Source organism: Papio anubis, chromosome 7 (genome assembly GCF_008728515.1).
Source record: "Papio anubis isolate 15944 chromosome 7, Panubis1.0, whole genome shotgun sequence".
NCBI lineage: Eukaryota > Metazoa > Chordata > Mammalia > Primates > Cercopithecidae > Papio > Papio anubis.
This window is the reverse complement of record NC_044982.1, coordinates 99,789,606-99,814,370: the sequence shown is the minus strand read 5'-3', so window position 1 is coordinate 99,814,370 and position 24,765 is coordinate 99,789,606. Positions and strand designations below refer to the sequence as shown.

The following is a 24,765-nucleotide window of genomic DNA, read 5'->3' as shown; positions in this document are numbered from 1 at the left end:
AGGAGTGGGCTGCACAGAGCTTTTTGGGATACTAGCAGGCTATGAGGTCATTCTGGGGGAGCAGAGCTTTCTGCAGCATTATCTTCTGCTCACAGCCCTTCTAGTGCCTCTAATCTTCCCTCCTCACTTCCCAATCAGTTTAACTCATTGGCCCAGACACCTGTGCTGGCAACACTGGCAGACAACCATGGGCTCCCTGGCCTGCTGCCCTCTGCCTGGCTGAAGGCAGGGATGGCTCACATTTGTGGTGCCCCCTTTCTGTACCATGGCCTGTGCCCTACCAGGCTTATCTCAGCCAATCCTTCCAGATGTGAGAGAGTATAATCCCCTTTTTCACAGACTAGGATACTGAGAGTCCAGGAGGTGAGGGGTCTTCCCAAAGCCACATAGCTGGTTAGAAATACAGTCTTAGCCATTCTAAAGCCCTTTCAGCATTCAACACACAAGGTTATCCCTCCTCAAGAAGCGAGATCAACACAGGAGTGTCTGCCCAGGGACTTCACCCCTGCCCCCTGGCTCCTGGGAAAAGTGACATCACCTGACCCTCCCTGGGAGCAGTTTCAGTGGGCAAGAGTTTGGTCAATGCAATCCCTACTTTGGTCAGTAATAATTATCCTGGGATAGGGAGGACCTTATGGAATCCTAGGCCTTAACCTTTCCTTTGAGAAGTGGGAAAACCCAAGTCCAGGAACATTCTGCATTTTCCTTAACATTAAACAGTGGTAATGAGAGCGAGCAAGCAGAGTCTCTGACCCCTGAGGCTGGCAGCCTCTTCATGTTCCAAAAAGTTCCTTCCCTCTAGGAGGCACCGCTCATTCCACAGAGGCCTGCCCGTGTCAGGGGAAGAGTGGGAGGTGCTGGGAATGAGCAAGGAGGAGCTGAACAATACAGTCTATCAGGATGCTTGTTCTGAGAGGATTTCAGAATTAAGGTGATTCCACGATCTGAGGAAAAATAAGCTTGCAAACACACACAAGTAATAAGAAAGTGAAGATGGATCCATGGCTAATGTGAGGGATGGACAGATGGATAGATGTGATGAAGCAAGTAGAATAAAATATTTATGATAGAATCTAAGTACTGGGTTTCTGGGATGTTAAATGTAAAAATCAAGAAGGCTTCTTCTTCTTCTTCTTCTTTTTTTTTTTGAGACAGAGTCTCGCTCTTTCATCCAGGCTGGAGTGCAGTGGTGCGATCTTGGCTCACTGCAACCTCTGCCTCCCAGGTTCAAGCGATTCTCCTGCCTCAGCCTCCCAAGTAGCTGGGATCACAGGCACCCACCACCATGCCCGGCTAATTTTTGTATTTTTAGTAGAGATGGGGTTTTACCATGTTGGCCAGGCTGCTCTTGAACTCCTGACCTCAGGTGATCCACCCACCTTGACCTCCCAAAGTGCTGGGATTACAGGTGTGAGCCACCATGCCCAGCCTCAAGAAGCCTTCTTCCTCTTATTTCACCATTCTTTCCCTTCCTCTCTTACCTTCCCTTTCCCATATTCTTTCAACAAACATATATTGAGTAGCTATTATATATTAGGCACTGTGCATCCAGAGATAAACAAAATACTATCTCTGCCTTAAGCAGCTCACAGCTTAGAAGGGGAGAGGCCTGCACAAAATAATTATAAAATACGGCAAGTTCTACGACAAGACAAAGGTTCTGAAATGATCTATGTGGTAGTGCCAAAAAAATGCTCCACGAAAATGGGGAGTTGTTCTTTGGTTAATTAAGTTTCAGAAATGTTACAAATTATATTGGAAGTTATTAATGAAAGTAAGCAATGCAAAGGCTCTGAGAAGTCCTGCAGCAAAGAAATCTAGAAAACCAGTTTAGGCTGGGTACAATGGCTCACACCTTTAATCCAGCACTTTGTGGGGCTGAGATGGGAGGATTGACAGCCTAAGAGTTTCAGACCAGCCTGGTCAACATAGTGAGACGCTGTCTCTAAAAAAATAAAATAAATAACTCGGTGTCATGGCTTGCATCTGTGGTCCCAGCTACTTACGAGGCCAAGGCAGAAGGATTGCTTGAGCCCAGGAGGTCAAGGCTGAGGTGAACTATCATCTTGCCACTGCACTATAGCCTGGCTGAAAAAGTGAGACCCTCTCTCAAGAACACAAACAAAAAACCAGTTTAACTCAGCATGTCCCAAATGTATGAGTCAGTGTGACCCTTTCATGAACAACCTTGGAACAATTGTTTCTCTGAATATGCTTGGGAATCACTGTGATAGCTGTGGTCTGTGGAAAGAATCTAGGAAGAGCTTGGAGGGAGAAGACAGCTCTGCTGGGGGGAATTAAGAAGGACTTCCTAAAGAAAGTGATTTTCAAACTAAGAAAAGACCAAGAGATTCACCAGGGAGACGATGTGGGGAAATGGAGTAGGTGTCCCTGAAAAGGACTACCAGACAGTAAACAGCACATTTAAAAAATATGGAAAAGTAGGAGTTTGGCTTGTTTGGAGAATTGCAACTATGTAGTATGGTTGGAGCCTAGGGTTTGGGTAGGAGATGAGTGAAAAGATGAAGGCGGTGGCCAGGTCCTTTGGGCCCTAAGATGCTATATTCCACAATTCAAAGAATTCTGTTTCAATGTAAATATAAAATAATATTTGTTGAGCACCTACTATGTACCAGGCCCTGTGCCAGGTACTGGGGAGCTGTTGCTTTATAAGACAGGGAGTCTTATAATGGAGTGCCAAGTGCTATAGGGGGTCAAGATGGGATTAAACATGTCGACAGGATTTAAAAAAAAAGAAGGCAGCTGGGCGTGGTGGCTGACGCCTGGAATCCCAGCACTTTGGGAGGCCAAGGCTGGCGGATCACCTGAGGTCAGGAGTGTGAGACCAGCCTGGTCAACATGGTGAAACCCCATCTCTACTAAAAATACAAAAATTAGCAGGGCTTGAGATGGGAGGATTGATAGCCTAAGAGTTTCAGACCAGCCTGGTCAACATAGTGAGACCCTGTCTCTAAAAAAATAAAATAAATAACTTGATATCATGGCTTGCACCTGTGGTCCCAGCTACTTAGGAGGCCGAGGCAGAAGGATTGCTTGAGCCCAGGAGGTCACAGAAGGGAGGGCCAAGTGTTACCGCCACGGGTGCCTGTAATCCCAGCTACTCGAGAGGCTGAGGCAGGAGAATTGCTTGAACCTGGGAGGCGGAGTTTGCAGTGAGCCGAGACCGCACCACTGCACTCCAGCCTGGGTGACAGAGCGAGACTACATCTAAAACAAACAAACAAACAAAAAACCAAGAAGGCTGCCATGATCTTGGCCACAGCTGTTTTGGTGAATTACCAGGGGAAAGAAAACAGCAGAAGAATGAATAGGAGATATAGAAACACAGAGAAAGACAACAGATGACTACTTCGAGAAATCTGGCTGAAAGCAGGTGAGAAAGAGGGCAGTAATTGTAAGGCAAGGGGAGCTCAAGGGGAGCTTTGTTTAGATGGATGGGGGAGACTTTTCCATCTCCTCCTTTATTCTCCACAGATGATCTCACTACTTCAGGGGGGAAAAATAGGTGCCCTCAGATGGGAACTTGGTTTTAACTCCTCACCACCAAAGGAGATGTGTTTATGAAAGGGCAGCTGTAGACAGTTAGAGGTTAAAGACCAAGGTCTGAGAGGGGTAAGTGGTAGTAAGGTCCTCACTGAGAAGGTGGAAGCCTTAAGCACCTGTCTCTGTCCCTCCAGCAGAGGGACCAGAATCGGCCGGGAAGGTGGAACACCCTCCACTGCTACAGGGAGCTGGAGGAAAGAACTGGTGCTGAGGACACTGAGTTTAAAGACTTGATGGTGGGGAGTTAATACAAATATCCATCTGACGACACTTATTTTTTTCTCTCTTTCTTGGGGGTGTGGGGGCAGGTCAAGTACAACTTCATGAAGAAAGGAAGGATAAACTTACTGGGGAAGATTATCTGACAGTGCTGAAGGCCCACTTGAGATTGGGGCACCCACTTACACGTTACTTCTCTAGCACAATCCAGCAGCTGAAGTATAGCTCCAACAAGAGAATACAGATGGCTTCATACAGGGTTAGGGTTTGCTGAGTGAATGGGATGGAAGGAAAGGCAAAAGGGGGCAAAGGGTGGGAACAGTCGCTTATGCCTGTAATCCCAGCAATTTTGGAGGTTGAGGCAGTAGGATTGCTTGAGTCCAGGCATTTGAGACCAGCCTGGGTAGCATAGCAAGACCCCTTCCTTACAAAAAAATAAAATTAGCTGGGTGTGGTGGTGCGTGCCTATAGTCCCAGCTACTCAGGGGGCTGAAGTGGAAGGATTGTTTAAGCCTGGGAGGCTGAGGCTGCAGTGAGTCATGATTACCCCACTGCACTCAGTCTGGGCAACAGTGAGACCATCTCAAAACAAATAAATGAATAGGCTGGGCATGGTGGCCCACGCCTGTAATCCCAGCACTTTGGGGGGTCGAGGCAGGTGGATCATAAGGTCAGGAGTTTGGGACCAGTCTGGCCAACATGGTGAAACCCCATCTCTACTAAAAATACAAAAATTAGCCAAGCATGGTGGTGTAATCTCAGCTACTTGAGAGGCTGAAGCAGGTGAATTGCTTCAACCAGGGAGGCGGAGGTTGCAGTGAGCAGAGATTGTGCCACTGCACTCCAGCCTGGGTGACAGAGTGAGACTCCATCTCAAAACAAAATAAAAAACAAACAAACAAAAACAGCTGGGCGCAGTGGCTCATGCCTGTATTCCCAGCACTTTGGGAGGCTGAGGTGGGCAAATCATGAGGTCAGGAGATTGAGACCATCCTGGCTAACACAGTGAAACCCCGTCTCTACTAAAAATACAAAAAATAGCCGGGCGTGGTGGCACGCGCCTGTAGTTCTAGCTACTCAGGAGGCTGAGGCAGGAGAATCGCTTGAACCTGGGAGGCGGAGGTTGCAGTGAGCCGAGATCATGCCACTGCACTCCAGCCTCGGTGACAGAGCGAGACTGTTTAAAAAACAAAAACAAACAAACAAAAAAACCCATATTAAATACAAGAATAAATACATAAATAAATAAATATTGCATACATGGTTTATTTAACCTTGCAATTGAAGATGAGGAGTCAGAGGCAGTGAAGATTAGAGACTAGGTAGGTGGGAATAATTGAGCAGGCTAATTGGATAGTTGAGAGGTTGCTATCTGAGTAGTGATTTGGGAGGTGGCTTGGGGTATGACCAGGAGGGTGAGTGGCTGAGGTGACGTGGAAGAGAAAGTCATGGAGGTGGAGAGGGGAGTGGCCAAGAGGCCATAGGATGAGGATGATCTAGGATGACAGCAGAAGAGGGGCGAAGTAGAAGGAGAACAGGTATCTACCTCTCCACAGAAAAGGGCTGAGATAGCACTTCAAAGGCCCAGTTTGCTGATTATTTATAGACCAGAGAGGTCCACTAGATTTGCAATTGGGCCAGTATTTTTTTAACTTTTTATTTTGACATAACTTCAGCTTTAGAGAAAAGCTGCAAGAATGGTACACAGAATTCCCACATGCCTTTCACCTAGATGTTAACACTTCACGTTTACTCTTTCATTCTCCATGTCCAAGCATATTTTTTTCTAAACTATTTTAGCGTTAAGTTGCAGACATGATGCCCTTCTACTCCTAAATACTTCAGTGTGGACTTCCTAAAAACAGGGACATTCTCTTTGCTTTGGTCTGAATGCTTGTGTTCCCCTAAATTCATACACTGAAATCCCAAGCCCCAAAGAGATAGTATTAGGAGGCGGTGGTTTGGGATTAGTGTCTTTATAATAGAGCACCTGAAAGCTGCCTCGCGCCTTCCACCTTGCAAGGACACAGCAAAAAGTTGCCATCTATGAGAAAACGGCCTTCACCAGATACCAACACTGCTGGTGTCTTGATTTTGAACTTCCCAGCTTCCAGAACTGTGAGAAATAAATTTTTGTTGTTTAGATGCCACCCAGTCCATAGTAGTTAGTTATTGCAGCCTGAACGGACTAAGATTTTCTTTTTTTTTTTTTTTTTTGAGACGGAGTCTCGCGCTGTCGCCCAGGCTGGAGTGCAGTGGCCGGATCTCAGCTCACTGCAAGCTCCGCCTCCCGGGTTCACGCCATTCTCCGGCCTCAGCCTCCCGAGTAGCTGGGACTACAGGCGCTGCCACCTCGCCCGGCTATTTTTTGTATTTCTTTAGTAGAGACGGGGTTTCACCGTGTTAGCCAGGATGGTCTTGATCTCCTAACCTCGTGATCCGCCCATCTCGGCCTCCCAAAGTGCTGGGATTACAGGCTTGAGCCACCGCGCCCGGCCAAGGGGCCAGTTTTTATGGATTACTTTCCACTCTGCTTCCTCCCTGCTGGCAAAGGTCCACAGACCCCTGTTGGAACTTTTTGCGGGGTTCCCCAGGCAGAAGACTTGCAGCTTTTGCGCAGCATAAATCTACTGCAGCACTACTGGCTGTGGTGGGGGACAGACATTGTACGGGGTGAGGGAGTGGCCTGAGCCGGAAATGCCCCAGGTTGGAACGGGTCCCGGGACAAGCCCCTCATGGCATTTCCCAAAATTGGGTTCCAATCTTTTATCAAACTTAGAGTGCCATTGATTAGCCCAATGTTTTCCTTTTTTACACTTCGGGCATAGACCTGGTTCATATTGATTAATAGCTTGTTTAAATTCTTTGAGTAATTTAAAAGGAAAATGCTCAAATGTAGCTATAACATTTCCCTGTCGATTCAGGGGGTGTATCCTAACATGGAACTGCCAAGCCTCTATATCACCCTTCCGTCTAGCTTGCTGAATTCCTGCCTGAATAGAACTGAGAGCGGTTGCTCAAGGAGCTGCTTGAACAGTCACTGGGGCAACTATTTTTTGCCCAGTGTCCTCCAGAAAAGAAAGTTCTGGAGGGTCAGGCCACTCTTTATCTTCAAAATAATGAGGGGTTACAGAAGGGTAGGGATAAACCTCTTCCTCCTTTGCCACTTTAGCTTTAGCTGGCAAACAAACCTGCTCTGTTACCTCTTGTTAGTTTGTTATACTTTCCTTCTTCCTCACCATTAGTGTGAAAAGGTTCCAAGGTGGAACAAACCAGAGCCCACACCTTTCCCATTGTTACCCTGATGCTTCTGAGCTCCCTTTCTTACTCACCACAGGGATTGCTTAAGAGTACTCAGGTGTCCTCCAGCTTAGTTCCATGTTCTCCAACTGTCGCTCTAGCGATCCTTCAACCCCAGTTCAAGCCCCACATATGGACAGCACTTACCGAGACCAGCTGGGTCATGGAGACCCTAACCCAGCGGCACTAAAGAATTAAAGACACGTGGCTCAAGCCTGTAATCCCAGCACTTTGGGAGGCCGAGACGGGCGGATCACGAGGTCAGGAGATCAAGACCATCTTGGCTAACACAGTGAAACCCCGTCTCTACTAAAAATACAAAAACTTAGCCGGGCGAGGTGGCAGGCGCCCGTAGTCCCAGCTACTCGGGAGGCTGAGGCAGGAGAATGGCGTAAGCCCGGGAGGCGGAGCTTGCAGTGAGCTGAGATCCGGCCACTGCACTCCAGCCTGGGTGACAGAGCGAGACTCCGTCTCAAAAAAAAAAAAAAAAAAAAAGAAAAAGAATTAAAGACACACACACAGAGAAATACAGAGTGCGGAGTGGGAAATCAGGGGGCTGACAGCCTTCAGAGCTGACAGCCCTGAACAGAGTTTGACCCACATATTTATTGACAGCAAGCCAGTGATAAGCACTGTTTCTATAGATTATAGATTAACTAGAAGTATTCCTTATGGGAAACAAAGGGATGCGCCGAAACAAAGGGATGGGCTCTGGCTAGTTATCTGCAGCAGGAACATGTCCTTATGGCATAGATCACTCATGCCATTGTTTGTGGTTTAGGAATGCCTTTAAGCGGTTTTCTACCCTGGGTGGGCCAGGTGTTCTTGCCTTCATTCGGGTAAACCCACAACCTTCAGCGTGGGCATCATGGCCATCACGAGCATGTCACAGTGCTGCAGAGATTTTATTTATGGCCAGTTTTGGGGCCAGTTTATGGCCAGATTTGGGGGCCTGTTCCCAACACGTCTCAAAACAAAACAATACAAAAGACAAAACAAAACAACCTTATGAAGCACTATCTTATGCCAGGCACTTTTCTACAAATTGGTGATATAAATAGTGAGCAGTTAAACCTCTGCCTCAAACTCTACCAAACTGGAATTTCTTCCGTGTGGAGTAAACCAGTTCTCCTTAACAACCTGTGAGCTATCCAGGTAGTATTGTGTTTGTTTCTTTTACCATCTTAATGGTTTTTAAGTGTATAGTTCAGTAGTGTCAAGTATATTCACACTGTTGTGCAACAGATCTCCAGAACTTTTTCATCTTGCAAAACTGAGACTCTGTACCCATTAAGTAATAACTAATTTCCCCTCCCCCAAGACCCCAGAATCACCATCCTTCTTTCTGTTTCTATGAATTTTTTTTTAAGATGGAGTTTTGCTCTGTCACCCAGGCTGGAATGCAATGGCATGATCTCAGCTCACTGCAACCTCCACCTCCTGGGTTCAAGCAATTCTCCTGCTTCAGCCTCCTGAGTAGCTGGGATTACAGGCACCTGCCACCACGCCTGGCTAATTTTTGTATTTTTAGTAGAGACAGGGTTTCACCATTTTGGCCAGGCTGGCCTCAAACTCTTGACCTCAGGTGATCCACCCTCCTTGGCCTCCCAAAGTGCTGGGATTACAGGTGTCAGCCACTGTGCCCGGCGTGTTACTATGAATTTGATGAGATATCTCATATAAATGGAATCACGTACATTAGTATTTGTCTTTTGGTGACTGGCTTATTTCACTTTAGCATAATGTTCTCAAGGTTCACCCATGTTGTAGCACGTTTCAGAATTTCCTTCCTTTTAAAGCTGGATAATATTCCATAGTATGTATGTCCCACAATTTTTTTTTTTTTTTTTTTTTGAGATGGAGTCTCACTGTGTCACTAGTCTGGAGTGCACTGGCGTGATCTCAGCTCACTGCAATCTCCGCCTCCTGGGTTCAAGCAATTCCCCTGCCTCAACCTCCTGAGTAACTTAGACTACAGGCGTGCGAGACCACACCCAGCTAATTTTTTGTATTTTTTTTTTTTAGTACAGACGGGGTTTCACCATGTTGGCTAGGATGGTCTCAATCTCCTGACCTTGCGATCTGCCCGCCTCAGTATCCCAAAGTATTGGGATTACAGGCTTGAGCCACTGCACCCGGTCGTATGTCCCATTCATACAATGAGGGACATTTGTGTTGTTTCTACCTTTTGGTTATTGTAAATAGTACTATTATGAACATAGATATACAAATATCTCTTTGAGATCCTGCTTTCAATTCTTTTGGATATATACCCAGTAGTGGGATTGCTGGAAGGAAATAACACTTTCATGTGCTTCTAAGTTTGGCTCTTTATATGTGTTACCTTGATCATTCTCTCAAGCAGTGCTGCCCTTGATCCCAAGCAACTGGAGCTCTTGGGCTGGGTGGGAGCCTTATTGGTCCTCCTCTGCCCAGAGTCTAAGGAACCTAGAGGATGTGCCCACATACCTTCCTTTAGATCATGCTCTAGGTACCTACTTAACCATCCTCAAATTTGCTTCCAGGGCCCAGAGAGGCCTTTTCCTAGGTCCACCCTCCCTAGAGTGGACCTGCTAGTATGTACAGCTCTAGACCCAAAGGGTAGCTACAGGGCAGCTTTGTGGGGGAGTCATGGTGTGGATCTTCAGGCTGGGTGTCCACATGCAGGCATAGGAAGCCTGAGACCTCACACTGCAGGACTGAGTTGGGAGTGGTAAGGGGATTCCATTTGTACTTTTTCTCTGGACTCCTGTAAATATTAATAGCTATAATGTTGTTAGATAAACAAGTACTATTGACAAGGTCTGAAGAACATTTAGTTCCATTACTGTAAACCTGTTTTTAACTGGCTGTATTTTCTAGAATCAGTGTATCACTAGCTTCTCAGTGTATAGTGTCTAGTTGATGAAACAGACGGATAAGATTTGCTCCTTAATTAAGGAAGCCTGCACCAGGGTGAAAAACCATTGTTGTTCATCTGAATGAATCTGTTCTTCTCTTCTTTTGCATATGTAACACCTATTAATGCAAATGGAAAACACAGATGATACATTCATGCAACAAGGGGAGACAAGAGCCCTGAAGCATCAATGCCAGTGGGTAGACACACAAGCAATTCAGTAAGTACGTCTGGGATACGCCAGTGGAGGCTCCGAAAGGCTAATGAGCCTGTCCTAGCTAACCAGACCCACAGATTCACGTCTGAATCCCACAAGTAGCCTGGGAGATTGTGTGGGGAGATGAGGCAAAGTAATCTGTTTCCTTGGCAAGGTAAAGGATTCCTTTCAAGAATCATCTTCTACCTCAAGCTGCCGTGTTAATTAAACATCACAGCTCAGTATTGGGACAGAAATGTAGAAGGAAAAAAATGCCCAAGGGTCACAAGCAAGGAGCAGGTCTAGACAGCTGAGAGGCACCATTCTCCTCCAACAGCTATGTTTCTTCAATAACTGGCCATGTAGACCCGTTCTACCCCCGCGCACTGGGAGTCGAGTCAGGCTCCATACTGAGTGCTCCCTGATCTTAGCATTCCTTCACTTGCCATCCCACAGGCACCTCAAATTTGGTGAGTTCAAATCTGAAGGGTTCATCGTCACCCCATCATCCTTTTCCGGTGCTCCCTGTGTTAGTCAACTGCAGGATTAACTCCCCACCCCCCAACCCCAGTCGCTCAAGCCTGAACATTCCTCAACAACTCCCACACCCCCTCAAATCCGGATATTTGGGCTTCCTAAATCTCTACCTCCTAATCTCTTTCACATGCAGTCCACTCCTTTCTGTCCCCATTGCCGCGGTTGGGCCACCACCACTCTGGGACAACTTAGTCTCCTAAGGGGTCCTGCCTTCAGTCCTCCCCACCTGGCTCATCTCTTTTGAACAGTTTCTGCGGTACTCACCTGCCGGAGATAGCATTCTACAATGCGAACATAGTCATATCCTTCCCCTTCAGCGGTTCCCCACTGCCCCCAATGTGAAAAGGAGTTAGGAACCCCTGCCTTCCCACTCCCACCCAGCACCTTCGCCTTCTGAACTGGCCAGGGGCTCTCTTGCTTGCTCGTTGCTCTCAGACCCTTTGCACAAGGTGATCCGTCAACCCAAAACAGAATCTCGGCCCACCCTCTGTCGGTCTTCGCTCTACTGTCAGTTGTTCATTTAACAAATATTCGCTGCTTTTACCAGGCTACGCGCTAAACGCTGGGGTTACGCAAGGGGAGCGCAAGACAAAACAAAACAAAGAACAAACAAAAACCACAACCCACAAAAGTCCATTAAGACCCCTAGTAACAGGGGGCTTACATCTGAGGGGTTACTGTCTCTTGGCACAAGGTGGAGTATGAAATCCGCCTCTGCCTTCCAAGCTTTTCCAATGCCAAGACCTGCAGGGCCACCAGTTGTGAGTCCCCTCCCGCACTGACTACTCCCGCAACAGGACACGAGGGAAGCTGAACCTGTCGGGACACCGCGCCGGGCACGCTCAGGTCCCACAGCGCGTGCTCATCGGCAGTCCCGAGCGCGAGTTCGGACAGGCAGCGCCCCCCTCCGACTGTGAGCGGGGACATTCTAGTACTCCGCACGCTTCCCGGCACCCCTTGAGTCTTCATCTTACACCCCGCCCGCGGGTACTCGGACGGCGGAAGTGAGCCGCGAGGGCGGAACTTGTTGTTACGGGTAACGGAAGTGTGGCGGCGCTGGGTTTAGCGGGCTTTTTGGAAGTTTGTGGCGGAGGTGAGGCCGTGGTGACTGTAGAGCGGCTCGCGAGTTGCTCGGGCTCGGGCTGTGGGACTGGGACCCTAGGAGGGAGCGGTTCCGTGGGGGAAAGGAGGCTCGTGTTCTGACTTGGTGTTCTGTGGCCTGGAAAGTAGACGCTCTCCGCTGTCTCGCGCTGCCTGCTTCAGCTTTCGCAGTTCCCTCCTAGGGGTGTGCCTCAGTGGGAGCCCCTCCGGTTAAATTCTTCTCCCTTGGTCGAGGTTCAGCTCTTCTGAGAAATTTCCCTTAACCTGGCTTTGCATTTGTTGTCCAGTCACGGTCTCCATCACCAGCTGCTTCGTGTTATAGTTTCTGTATTTGCGTTCACGACTTGTTAACTGAAGAACCCGGAAGGGAAGGCCGCAGCGTTTCCCGCCGGCGGAGCTCTGCCATTCTCGGATCTTGACTTCAGATCTCTGATGCTCTCCGGCGTCTCTTGACAAGAAATTTACTTCGCGCTCAGGGAATTCACAGCCACCCGCCTGTGGTCTTACCTCTGGTTTTAGGATGATTTAAGCAAATGTGCCTAGATTGATATAAACGTATTCCCCTCCGAAGCCGCCTGTCCCTTCTGGCTGGACACCTTATTAGGTTGGTGTGCCCTATTTGCATCCGGTAGTTCAAAGCATGAGATCTTGGAGTCTGGAGCTGGACAGACTTGGGTTTCACTTCTCTCTATGCGACTTGCTACCCTTCTAATCTTGGGGAAAATTCCCTAATCTCTGAATCCCAAAAATTGTTCATTTAAAATGGGGCTAATATTACACGTACTTAATAGGTGGTATTGTGAAGGTCATGTTAATGAACGTAAAGTGCTGGGCCCAGTGTCTTCCCTATTATAGGGGTTCAATAATTTGTTCAACAAATATTTGTTAGTTACCTAGTTTGAGCTAGGTACTGTGTTAAGTGCTGGAGATACAGTGATAAAAACAGCTATGGTCCCTGTCCTTACGGGACTTATAGTCTAGTGGGAGGTAACATTTGTTAATCTGATAATTACACATGTAATATTAAAAATTGGTGACAGTATGTAAGAGAGTTTACTGGTGCCATGAGAGGATGTACTACGGAAACGTTTAACCTAGACTGAGATAGATAGATAGATTTTTTTTTTTCTTTGAGATGGCGTCTCCCTCTGTCGCCAGGCTGGAGTGCAGTGGCGCTATCTTGGCTCACTGCAACCTCCACCTCCTGAGTTCAAGTGATTCTCCTGCCTCAGCCTCCCGAGTAGCTGGGACTACAGGTGTGCGTCACCACGCCCGGCTAATTTTTTTGTATTTTTAGTAGAGACGGGGTTTCACCATGTTGGCCAGGATGGTCTTCATCTCTTGACCTCGTGATCCGCCCTCTTTGGCCTCCCAAAATGCTGAGATTACAGGCGTGAGCTACTGCGCCTGGCCTAGATTGACTTTTTGTGGAGATGTGTATTCAGCTGAGATCTGAAGGATTTGTAGGAATTAGTAATAAAAGATTGGGGGGCAGTGGATGGAAAGAAGAATATTTATTTAAGTTCCAGCTGCAAACATGTGGAAGGGCCTGTGGCAGAAAGAACTTGGAGATTTAAAGGACTGGAAGCAATTCTGTATGGCTGGAGCAGAGTGATGAAGGGGAGTTAGGCATGGGTCAGACTTTGCAGGACTTAATTTTATCCTTACTTAACGATTTGGGACTGATAAGAAAGCAATGGAAGCCACTGAAGAGCTTTAAGATGAGTATGGCATGGAGGGAAGATAAATCAGATAATCAGATTTGTGTTTCAAAAACATACTTTAGTGGCTGCACAGAGGGGACAAGTTAGGATACGATTGCAGTAGTTCAGGTGAGAGATGATGGAGGTTTGGAGTAATGTGTCAGTAGTGGAGATAGAGAAAAGTAGACAGATTTGGGAGATTTTTAGTAGGTAACATTGACAAAACTTGGAATGGATGTGGTGAAGGATGAAGGCAAAGTTGTTAAGAATGTTACCCAGGTTTCTGGTTTGAGCAGCTGAGTGGATGATGGTACCATTTATGGAGATGGGAAACACAGGAGGAAGAAGAGGAACAGATTTTCTTTCTACTAGGCTGTATTTCCCCCTTCTATTTTCATAGCTACTCACTGAATTCTATCTGCTTCATGTGCCTCCATTTCATCTTTTCTAGTCTCCAGTCACCACCCTAGTACAGGTCTTTATTATTTCCACTAAAATAACTTCCAAATGGTCTCTTAGCATTTGCTGTTTCTCCTTACCTTCTCCCCACTTTAATCTGCACAAAGATGCTAGTTTCTGTTTCCTCAGACACTTGCAATCTTGTGAGATTGTCTTTTGCTCAGAATTTTTTAATGGTTCTCAGTGATTTACGAAATAGAATCTAAATTCCTTAACCTGTTTACTCGCAGCCTATCTTTCCAGCCTTCCTACTCACTATTTTCCTACTTGGAGTCTATCTCAGCCATTTTACTCATTTTCCCCAAATAAATTTCTCATTTCCCATATGAATGCCTTTGTTCATGATACCCTTCTCAATAATGTATACAACCTGGTTGTCTTCACTATTTAAATTTAATCTCTAAGTTCCAGTTCAAGCTTTCCTCTGATGGGAAGCCTTGACATTTAAGAACACAATTACATCTTTTACCTTGGTAACTTCTCACCTTTTCTTTCTTTTTTTCTTTTTCTTTTTTTTTTTTTTTTTTTTTTTTTTAGACGGAACCTTGCTCTGTCAGGCAGGCTGGAGTGCAGTGGCGTGATCTCGGCTCACTGCAAGCTCCGCCTCCCAGGTTCACGCCATTCTCCTGCCTCAGCCTCCCAAGTAGCTGGGACTACAGGCACCTCCCACCACATCTGGCTAATTTTTTGTGTGTTTTTAGTAGAGACAGGGTTTCACCGTGTTAGCCAGGATGGTCTCAATCTCCTGACCTAGTGATCTGCCTGCCTCAGCCTCCCAAAGTGCTGGGATTACAGGCGTAAACCACCGTGCCCCGCCTCTTTTTTTTTTTGTTTTTTTGAGGCAGGGTCTTACCTTGTTGCCTAGGCTGGAGTACAGTGGCATGATCATAGCTCACTGCAGCCTCACACTCTTGGGCTCTCCTTCTCACTTGATTTTATACCATTTAATTGGCACATAGCATTTATAGTGCTATTGGTTCATTTATTTGTCAAATACTTTATTACATGCTTATGATAATATATAATGCATACATACTTGATATGCTGTTAAGTGGAGGCTTTGTTCTAGGTAGTATGGTGAGCAGATGATAACAAGTGTGGGCAAAAATTATGAAACCACTTGATTAGAATATAGGTTCCTAATAAGGCAATTCCAGGGAATTTTCAAGATTATTTTGGTTAGCTTAAGAATCATCTCACCACTGAACTTAAGAAGAAGAAGAAAAAAAACAATCACCTACTCAAAGATAGTTAGTCCTAAGTTTGTTGAGCACCCATTGCATAATAGGTACCTGAAGATATTCATGTCTAACAGCGGAAGGAACAGCAGACAAACTGCAAGAATTTCTTCAAACCCTGAGAGAAGATGATGTGAGTATTAGGAAGCATGTTCTCTTAAAATAAGTGTCAGGCGTGATGACACATTCAAAGGACATGTGAGAAAGAAAAATGCTGCTTCTTCATATACTCCCCATTCACCGTAGGAGACAAGGATTTATTTAATAATAATTTATAGAGGTAAAGAAATTGGGGTGAGGGAATGAGAGAAATAGACAACTTGAGGGCATTTGTGACCAAATTTAAACCTGAAATAGCCTAAGAATAGAATGCTTTTACAACTGTATTTATAAAAGCAAATTAGTATACTTTTATCATCCTTAGAACCATCCTATTTGAAGATAATATCCAGACTATAGTTATTGATTGAGACATTAGTTTTGCATTTTGATGCTTCTCTGTATTTTTCCTTAAATTAAGTTTATAAGCAGCAAAATATTTTGAGATTATTAGTAAAAGTTAGGGCCTCTGTTTTCACTATAAGTGTAGGATTATAAAATGGGATAGTAATTGCCTTATATGTTAGGCTGTTTATTCTTCCTAATGTTCTTTCTCAGCTGATATACTGCTCCTTTTTCCATAATAAATGATCTCATCCTATCCAGGTCCCTGCCTGGAAAAGAATCCCTCTTCAAGGTATATGTATAAACAAGTAAAGACATTGAGTATCATGGGGTTTTTTTCTTTGTCAGTTGATGAGTATTATGTTTTTAAGGGAATTTTTATGTGTTAGTGTCGTAGTTATTGAAGCAAGGTGCATCTTAGTCTCTGTTATCTGACATACTAGGAATTGATGTAGGGTTGCTCTTTGATTTTTTTTTTCTTTGAAATTATTGAAGACTGCCTTTATAGCTATTTTTTGAGATGGCTTGTTGCATGAGTTGTAACTTGAATCATTCTATAGACAAGATTCATTGAAACCAGCATTTAAATTATTTATTTAAAGTTTCATGCCTCAAATTGAAGGCATGAACACTGTCAAATTGAAGACAGTGTTCCAGTTGTATTCTGAGTCTAGGATAGAGTAATGCTAATATTTCCCTCATTTTTCCATTAATGCAAAATCAGCTTTTTAGCAGCAACATTATATTGTAGTCTCATTGCTCTTATATTTATTATTTATTTATTTATTTATTTTTTGTATTTTTAGTAGAGACGGTTTCACCATGGCCAGGCTGGTCTTGAACTCCTGACCTCAGGTGATCCGCCTGCCTCAGCCTCCCAGAGTGCTGGGATTATAGGTGTGAGCCACCATGCCCGGCCTTATTTTTGTATATGTTGATATTAAGCTAAGTTTCCTTTATCTCTGAAGTCCTTTTAGAACCCATGTTAAAAACGATATATGGGCCAGGCATGGTGGCTTACACCTGTAATCCCAGCACTTTGGGAGGATTCCTTCAGGCCAGGATTCGAGATCAGCTTAGGCAACATAATGAGACTGGGTTTCTTAAAACAACAGACTTGATGTCTGTTAACTGTCATCTTTTTTAGATTCATCTTATTTTATTCCTCAAGGTCATTTTGTATGATTCTATTAACCATATTAATCACCTTTTTATCCTCTACAAATTTGTTAAGCATATCAGTAATATATGCATGCAGTTCATTCGATAAAATGATCCACAGAAGATGAACTCGAGTAAAAAAATTATAAAACACATAAAGAAGTCCTGTGGCAAGAAAGACTCCCACAGGACCAGAAATGAGAAAATTCATATTCAAGGATTTAGAGCAATCTGAAAAAAAACTTTAAATATTTAACACAAATACTTAATACAGTATTTAACTTTATTTTTTTATTTAGAGACAGGATCTCACTCTTGCCCAGGCTGGAGTGCAGTGGGGCGATCTCGGCACACTGCAGCCTCAACCTCCTGGACTCAAGCGATCCTCCCACCTCAGCCTCCTGAATAGCTGCGAGTACGGGCCTGTGCCACCATGTCCGACTAATTTTTGTATTTTTAGCAGAGATGGGGTTTCGCCATGCTTTCCAGGCTGGTCTTGAACTCCTGAGCTCAAGCAATCCACCCACCTCAGCCTCCTACAGTGCTGGGATTACACATGTGAGCCACTCTGCCTGACTTAGTATTTAACATATTTGAAGATGTAAATGAAGGAATAGAACCCACAAAATAAGGGATGGATTTAGAAAACGATCAAGGAAAACTTCTTGAAATGAAAACCTCAGTAGATGGTTTAACAGTAGACGAAACATTGCTAAAGAGAAAATTAGTAAAGTGGAATACAGAGCTGAGGATAATTAAATAAAGCACAGATTGTAAAGAGGTGGAAAATATAAAGAATATTTGAAATATACGCAGAGAACTTTGATAATATATTTTCTTCTTAAACACACAGGATGTTCATAAAAATTAATCATGTGTCATATACTAGAGCACAAAGAAAACATGGGTAGGTCCCATAAGGTAGAATTACTACAAACTATTCTCTGTGATCACAATGCAATAAAACTGGAAATGAAAACTGAAACTAAAAGTCAAAAAACAGAAGACACTTTTACCTGGAAATTAAAATGCCTTTTAAATAACTCTTGGATGAAGAGATACAAACAGAAATTACAGGATTTTTGAAGAATAATTACAGATAACAAAAAAAATACTATATGTTAAAATCCATGGAATAATGTTAAAAACAACTGTGTTTAACAAATGAAATAATGAAATCAATACAAATGAAATAATGAAAATAAACAAATTCCCAACTCAAAAACCTAGAAAAAAGAAAGTAAACAACAACAAAAAACACAAAGAAATTACTAAAGATAAAAGTGGAAATTAATAAAGTAGAGAACAGAAAAATAGTGGATCAAATTAATCAAAATCTTGGTTCTTTGGGGGAAAAAAAACACTATTAATTAATATAATAAAACAGTGGAGTAAAAACATGCACAAAATGAGAAATGACAAGGGGGAAACGCTGTTAATACAGAGAAAATCTCAAAAAATACTGTGAGACTACAGTACATTTCTGTGCAAATAAATTTGAAAACCTAGAGGAAATGGATAATTTCTTAGGCACATACAGTTTAATAAAATTGAGCCAATTTGAGATGGAAAGCTTAAGCAGACCAGTTTCCATAGAAGAAAAGAGAAAGTTACGAAGGAACTACTTCATATAAAAACACCAGGCCCAGACAGTTTGACAGGAAACTTCTGTCAAACCTTTAAAGATCAGGTAGATAGTCCTAATGCTACATAAATTGTTTCAGAGCATAAATAATAAAGAAAAACTTCCAAGTACTTTGAATGAAGCAAGTATAACATTGAATTAAACAAATATAACATTGATTTTTTATGCTGTCTTTATCAGGTATAACCCTAAACCTCATAAAGATAGCATAGAAAAAAGAGGTTATAGACTAATATCACTTATGAATATTGATATAAAAGTCTTAAATATTAAGGGACAGATTGCAACACCACATTTTAAAAAATACACCATGATCAAGTGGGATTTAATAGCAGGAATACAAGGTTGGTTCAATATTTGAAAGTATATTACTATAAAGATTATACGATTATCTTCAAGGATCACAGAAAGCCTTCGACAAAATTCAACACTCATTCCTAATAAAAACTTGAGAAAATCAGAATGGGTGGCTGTTTCCTTTACATCATAAAATGTATACATCTAAATTCTAGAGTCAGCATCTTAGTCGGAAACCATAGAGGCATTTCCTCTAAGGCCGGGAACAAAGCAATGATGCCGGCTGTCTCCACTACTGTGTAATGTTCTGGTTGGCTAGCCTATGCAGTTAACCTAGAGAAAACAATCACAGGCATGATAATAGAAACATAAAGGCTGAACGCGGTGGCTCACACCCATAATTACAGTGCTTTGGGAGGCCAACGTGGGCAGATCACTTGAGGTCAGGAGTTCTAAACCAGCCTGGCCAACATGGTGAAACCCCTTCTCTACTAAAAATACAAAAATTAGCTGGGCATGGTGGTGCATGCCTGTATTCCCAGCTACTCGGGAAACTGAAGCAGAAGAATCACTTGAACCTGGGAGGTGGAAGTTGCAGTGAGCCCAGATTGCACCATTGCACTTCAGCCTGGGCAAACAAAGTGAGATTCCATCTAAAAAAAAAAAAAGGAAAAGAAGGAAAGAAAAACATAAAATGTAAAACATCTCTCTTTGTAGATGGCATGATAGCATACCTGGAAAATCCTGGAGAATCTGTGATAAAACCATCTATAAATAGAATTCATCAAGGTATCAGAATATAAAATTAATATGCAAAAATCAGTAGCATTCATACATAATAGTCAGTTAGAAGATAAAGTTGGAAAACAGTTGGCCAGGCAGGGTGGCTCATGCCTGTAATCCCAGCACTTTGGGAGGCCGAGGCAGGCAGATCACCTGAGGTCAGGAGTTCTAAACCCGCCTGGCCAACATGGTGAAACCCCTTCTCCACTAAAAATACAAAAATTAACTGGGCATGGTGGTGCATGCCTGCAGTCTCAGCTATTTGGGAGGCTGAGGCAGGAGACTTGCTTGAACCTGGGAGGCAGAGGTTGCAGTGTGAGCTGAGATCACGCCACTGTACTCCAGCCTGGTGTGACAGAGGAGACTGGCCTCAAAAAAAAAAAAGAGCAAACCATATCTCATTTATAATAGCAACAAAAAATAGGGATAAACCTCAGAAATGTCCAAAACCCATGTGAAAAAAACTATGAAACACTTCTAAAGGACAAAAGTAGAAAACTAGGAAGATATCCCCTGTTCTTGATTGGGGAGTCTCAGCATCATGAAAATGTTGATTCTCCCCAAGTTAATTTATCAATTTAATACCAATAAAAATTCCATTGAGCTATTTTGTTTAACTAGATAAGCTGACTGTAAAATTCATATAGCAAATTGTACACACAGGAATAGTTAGGGAAAAACTGAAAAGAGCTCTGAGGGAGGATTAACCCTAGCGGAGACTAAACACCACAAAAACTTTTATAAATAAGAGTGCGGTACTGGTACGTGAGTAGATGAACAGAAACGGAATAGGATACAAAGAATAGAATAGGTAATGCTTAAGAGTGGAAAGTCTCAAAATAGACCCAACTACAAGTAAAATCTAGTATATAATAAAATTACATCTTAAAACAGTGAAATATAGTCTTTGACAAATGGTATTGGAACAACTGGGTGGACATTTGGAAAAAATAGATAAAATTAGATGTTTCTCATATTCAAGAGTAAGCTCCAAATGAATCAGAAATGTAAATGTAAAAAACAAATGTAAATAAATGTTAGGGCTCGGCACAGGGGCTTATCCCTGTAATCCCAGCACTTTGGGAGGCTGAGGTGGGAAGATCGCTTGAGCCAGGAGGTTGAGATTACAGTGAGCTATGATATAACTGTGCCACTGCACTTCGCAGGGGTGACAGTGAGACTCTGTCTCTTAAAAAAATAAATTAAAAAACTAAGTATATGTCAGAAGAAAACATGGATGAATTTCTCTTTAAGCTCAGTGCAGTGAAAAGCTGTCTAACTATCGTACAACATATAGATGCAATAAAAGATAAGTTTGTCGACATAAAAGTTAAAAAGTTTGTGTGGCCAGAAATACCATAAGCAGAGTCAAAAGACAAATGGCAAACTGGGAAAAAATATTTGTAAACATATCACAGATAAAGGATTAATATCCCTAATTCATAAATAACTTGGGGGGAGATAAAAAAATTATATTTAAAAAAGACAAAAAACATGAGAATGATCACTAAAAGATATGTAAAAAATGGCCTTAAACATAAGAAAATATGCTCAACTTCACTCATAATAAGAGAAATGTAAATTTAAAAGATACTATTTCTTGTCCGATTGAGCCATTTGGGGGAAACAGGTACTCATTCATTGCTGGTAGGAATGAAAAATGGTATGACCATGGTTAGAATTTGGTAATACCCAGCAAAACTGCATATACATTTTCCCTCAACCCAGTCATCCCACTTCTAGGAAATGTGCAAAATGTGTAGTATTCTCCCTTTCATATGAAGAAGAAGAGAAAACATACATATGTCTGGGTATCATTACAAAAAAAACAAAGAATACTTTAACCATACTGAAGGTGGGGAGGGGAGAAAGAACTATTCTAAGTATTTTATTATCTACCCACAGTCTTGGTATGGGAGTGGTGGGGAAAAATACAAATAAACCTTGAACTCTTTAGTAGGATTGTTTATTGTAGTGGTACCGGTCAAGCAATTTTGAAACTATTTTAGATGTAATAAACATGTTGATATTCAGAGTCAGTGTTCTTTCACTGGTAAAGGGACATGCAATTATGAAATGTAGGAAGGCAAGAAAGAATCCTGTGGAGACAGATTAAAAATAGAGGTACTGGGCCGGGCGCAGTGGCTCACGCCTGTAATCCCAGCACTTTGGGAGGCCGAGGCGGGCGGATCACGAGGTCAGGAGATCGAGACCATCCTGGCTAACACGGTGAAACCCTGCCTCTACTAAAAATACAAAAAAAAAAAATTAGCTGGGCGTGGTGGCGGGTGCTTGTAGTCCCAGCTACACCGGAGGCTGGGGCAGGAGAATGGCGTGAACCCAGGGGGTGGGGCTTGCAGTGAGCCGAGATTGCGTCACTGCACTCCAGCCTGGGTGACAGAGCCAGACTCCATCTCAAAAAAAAAAAAAAAAAAAAAAAAAAAAGAGGTACTGGTGTGAACTTGTGAACTTAGGCTTTCTCGGATATGTGTATGTATATGTGTACATGTATTTTTCTTTGTTTTTTGAGACGGAGTCTCACTCTGTGGCCCAGGCTGGAGTGCAGTGGTGCAATCTCGGCTCACTGCAGCCTCTGCTTCCTGGGTTCAGGTGATCCTCCTGCCTCAGCCTCCCGAGTAGCTGGGACTACAGGCACATGCCACCATGCCCAGCTAATATTTTTGTATTTTTTTTCATAGAGACGAGGTTTCACCTTGTTAGCCAGGATGGTCTGGATCTCCTGACCTCATGATCCGCCCGCCTTGGCCTCCCAAAGTGCTGGGATTACAGGTGTGAGCCACCACGCCTGGCCACGTGTATATTTTTATGTGTATAAACATGCATACATTTCCTTGCTCTCTCCACTGAAAGAACCATGAAGCAAAGATGCCATAGTTGCTCCATGTGGTGGCTCACGCCTGTAATCCCAACACTTTGGGAAACTGAATCGGTGGATCACTTGAGTCCCAGGAGTTCAATACCAGTTTGGGCAACATGATCAAATCCTGTCTCTATAAAAGAAAAATAATAAATTTAAAAAAGATGCCATGGTAACAACAAACAAACCCATCACCTAGATCCTTGCTGTTTCATAACCATTCCCCACTCAAGGGAACCAGGGCTCTTCAGAGAAATGGCTGAGTTTATGGGTGGGCAGGATGGATACAAGATTAACCTGGAACATCTTTCTATACCAGAAAGTAAAGAAGTGCTCAAAAAAGACAATGGGGGCATGTCACAAAGACACAAGAGCCAGCTTGAAAGGTTTTCCTTTGGCCAAATCTGGGACTATTTGAGCATCAAAATAATTTAAGTTCAGTAATGAACCATTGAAAATTACAGAGATGTATAAGTTCATACTAATAATTAATAAATAAGTAAATCACTTTGGGAGTTCAAGGAGAGGATCACTTGAGTCTAGGAGTTTGAGACCAGCTTGGACAACATAGTGAGAACCCACCTCTGCAAACAAATAATTTAAAAAATTAGCATGGCATATTGGCACTTGCTTGTATTCCTAGCTAACTGGAGGGGTGCTGAGGCAGGAGAATTGCTTGAGCCCAGGAGTTTGAAGTTATAGTGAGCTATGATTGTGCCACTGCAGTCCAGCCAGGGCGACAAAGAAGACTCTGTCTCTAAGTAAGTAAGGTAAGTAAAGTAAGTAAATGAATACATGGGTAGAAAGGAGTTCTCTTACTTACAGTGCAGGAGTTGGAAAATCATTACTTTGCAATTGTCATGGTAAAGATTGAACCAGGCAAGAAATACCAATGAATGCTAAATCCAGGGGGACTTGAAAAACATTGATATGATATAATTAGTGAAGCTAAGAACCTTATTCCAATTCTCCCCAGTAATTATTTCACTAATGTTCTCTTTATGTTCCAGGATCCCATTCAGCATCCTACATCGCTCTTACTTGTCACTTCCCCCTGATAGCCTGCATTCTGCAACAGTTCTCAGTCTTTCCTTATCTCTGTTGATCATGATAGTGTTGAGGAGTATTGATTAGTTGTTTTGCTGAATGTGTCTCAATTAGGGCCTGTTTGGTGTTGTCTCATGATTGGACCAAGGTTATGTATGCCTGGCATAAGGACCACAGAAATGGTACCATGCCCTTTTTAGTGTATCAAATCACTGAGCTCTTGATGTCAGTGTCATTCCTGGTGATACTGACTGATAACTTGGTAACAGTGGTTTCTGCTGGGCTTTTCCATTTTACAGGGAGAAAATTAGATGAGGAGCAAGATATTTGCATGGTCTTAAAGTGTCTCCCTATAAATTGCTTACTGGTGGCAAAGGGACAGGGTGGGGGAAGTAATTATAAAGTGGGATCAGAATTAATATCACCAACGAGGGACAGATGGACATCATGTGCTTCCTGATGTGATACTCCCAGAATGACATGATATCACCTGTGTTCTTGTGAGACCGCACAAACTCAATGTAGCCACAAGGAAACATCAGACAACACAAAATGAAGAATGTTCTATTTTTTTAAAAAAACTAAAATTTATTTGGATTGTACTGTTAACTTGGTAGTTCCAGTCTGCCAATTAAAAATTTTAAGGCCTTCTGAGATAACAGGGATACTTAAATCTTACTTGCTCTATTTCTGAGCTTTAAAAGGTAGTGAAAAGCATAACTGAACATGGTCAAAAGGAAGACTGAAGATCACATAAGTGGAAGGAGGAAGAAGGGGAGTAGAGGACAGAGACAATAGAAGAAAATTAACGTTCGTTGAGTACTTGTCGTGTGTTAGGCTCCGTGCAAATTCTTCTACCCTTTGTCTCAGTCCTTTGAGGTGGAGAAATGGACACACATGACAGATAAAATAACTTGCCTGAGGTTATATAGCTAGTAAATGGTATAGCTAGGATTTACATACAAGGCTTCTGATTCTGGATCCAGCTTTTCTCCCCCCCGCCTTCTATGCCACACTGCTTTCTGTTGAAACTGAACTATTTCAAAAAGAGTCAACAGCTTCTCAGCCTTGGTAGTGCTCACGTTTTGGCTTGGATAAATCTTTATTGTGGGCTGTCCAGTGCACTGCAGAATGATAGCCTCCCTTACCTCTATCCACTAGATTCCAACAGCACCCATCCGGCTGTGACAACCAGAAATGTTTCTAGACATTGTATAGTGTCCCCTGGGGAACAAAAATCACTGGTTGAGAACTGCTGCTCTAAGGGTTATGTCAAGGATCAAGTACTCTGTTG

General features: G+C 43.2%; 2 protein-coding genes across 6 annotated transcripts in view; one reads left to right on the top strand and one right to left on the bottom strand.

Moving 5' to 3' along the window:
• The window catches only part of RLBP1 (retinaldehyde binding protein 1), a 104,157-nt gene that overhangs the window by 22,698 nt on the left and 56,694 nt on the right, over positions 1–24,765 (bottom strand). The gene's annotated exons all lie outside the window — the stretch shown is intronic.
• Positions 14,847–24,765, top strand: part of FANCI (FA complementation group I) — a 78,950-nt gene continuing 69,031 nt past the window's right edge. Inside the window, exon 1 of one of the 2 annotated variants that reach the window (XM_031668363.1) lies at positions 14,847–15,349. The gene's annotated coding sequence lies outside the window, so the exon portion shown is untranslated. The remainder of the gene's footprint in view (positions 15,350–24,765) is intronic. The other variant, XM_031668362.1, reaches the window with a different exon arrangement.